Source organism: Choloepus didactylus, chromosome 9 (genome assembly GCF_015220235.1).
Source record: "Choloepus didactylus isolate mChoDid1 chromosome 9, mChoDid1.pri, whole genome shotgun sequence".
NCBI lineage: Eukaryota > Metazoa > Chordata > Mammalia > Pilosa > Megalonychidae > Choloepus > Choloepus didactylus.
This window is the reverse complement of record NC_051315.1, coordinates 55,009,790-55,011,314: the sequence shown is the minus strand read 5'-3', so window position 1 is coordinate 55,011,314 and position 1,525 is coordinate 55,009,790. Positions and strand designations below refer to the sequence as shown.

Sequence of the window (1,525 nt, the reverse complement as noted above, 5' to 3'; positions counted from 1 at the left end):
AAAACGTAGACATAGAAGTAAAAAAAATCAAGAAGATGATGCTTGAGCAAAAGGAGGAATTAGAAATTGTTAGAAGGAACAAAACAGAAATTGTGGGATGAAAAACATAATAACAAAGAATAAAAATAAATGAGAGGCATTCAGCAACAGATTTGAGCAGTTGAAAGAAAGAATCAGCAAACTAGAAGACAGGACAATTTGAAATCATTCAGTCTAAAGAGCAGACAGAAAAAAAAAAACAAGGAAAAGTGAGCAGAGCCCAAGGGACCCGTTGGAGAAGATGAGGCATGCCAACATATGTCTTATGGAAGTCCCAAAAGGAGAAGAGATAGAGAAAGAGGAAGGAAGAATATTTGAAAAAATAATGGCTGAAGAAATTTCCCAAATTGATGACAGACATGAATATCCACATCCAAGAAGCTCAATGAATTCCAAACAGGATACACCCAAACAGATCTATCATAACTAAAATTTTTAAATGCCAAAATATCTTTACACATATAATAACCACAATTTTGAACACCAAACATAGGGAATTTCGAAAGCAGCAAGAGAGAAGCAACTCATCACGTACAAGGGAACCTCAGTAAGATTAAGTGCCAATTTCTCATCAGAACATGGAAGTGAGAAGGTTGGTATGATATAAGAATTCTTTATCTGGCAAAATTGTCCTTCAAAAATGAGGGAGATGCTCTTCAGCATTGCTTCTGATGTCAAATGAAAGGATTTCAAGGAGTAGGTCATCCATCATGTCAACACCATCATCCTCATTACCTTCTCCTGGTTTGCCAGCTGTATCCAGGCAGGGACTCTCATCATGGCTCTGCATGACTCTTCTGACTACCTACTTGAGTCAGCCAAGATGTTCAACTATGTGGGATGGAAGAACACCTGCAACAACATCTTCATCTTCACCACTGTTTTCATCATCACTCGACTGGTCATCCTACCCTTCTGGATCCTGCACTGCACCTTGGTGTACCCACTGGAGCGCTATCCTGCCTTCTTTGGCTATTACTTCTTCAGTTCCATGATGGGAGTGCAACAGCTGCTGCATATCTTCTGGGCCTACCTCATTTTGCGCATGGCCCACAAGTTCGTAACTGGAAAGCTGGTAGAAGATGAACGCAGTGACCGGGAAGAAACAGCTCAGAGGGGGAGGAGGTTTCAGCTTGGGGTGGGGCCAAAGGATGGCCCCTAGCCAGTGGCCACCCCCTCCTCAATAACAGCCATCCTAAGAATGACTAAACCATTGTCCCTGCTGCTCCTCAGACTGATGCATAAAGCCAAGAAACTACCCCACCTTCCCACAGGGTCACTTTAAGCTCTAGGGAGAAAGAAGAAGTGGAGAGAGTTCTTTGTACCCTCCCTCTGTGATTCTTTGTCACCCAGTTGCCTTTAAACCTAATCTTAACCTATTCTTTGCTCAGATAGAGGGGAGGTAGGTTATATCCTTTGTTAGAGGGGATGGTCTTACTTTCCTCTCTATCCTCCAATTTGTCCTTTCTGTTGCTTTTGAGATCCT

General features: G+C 42.2%; 1 pseudogene; it reads left to right on the top strand.

The window, feature by feature from the left end:
- The first annotated feature begins 679 nt into the window (after positions 1 to 679).
- On the top strand, positions 680 to 1,248 carry LOC119543736 (annotated as a pseudogene).
- Positions 1,249 to 1,525: the final 277 nt, after the last annotated feature.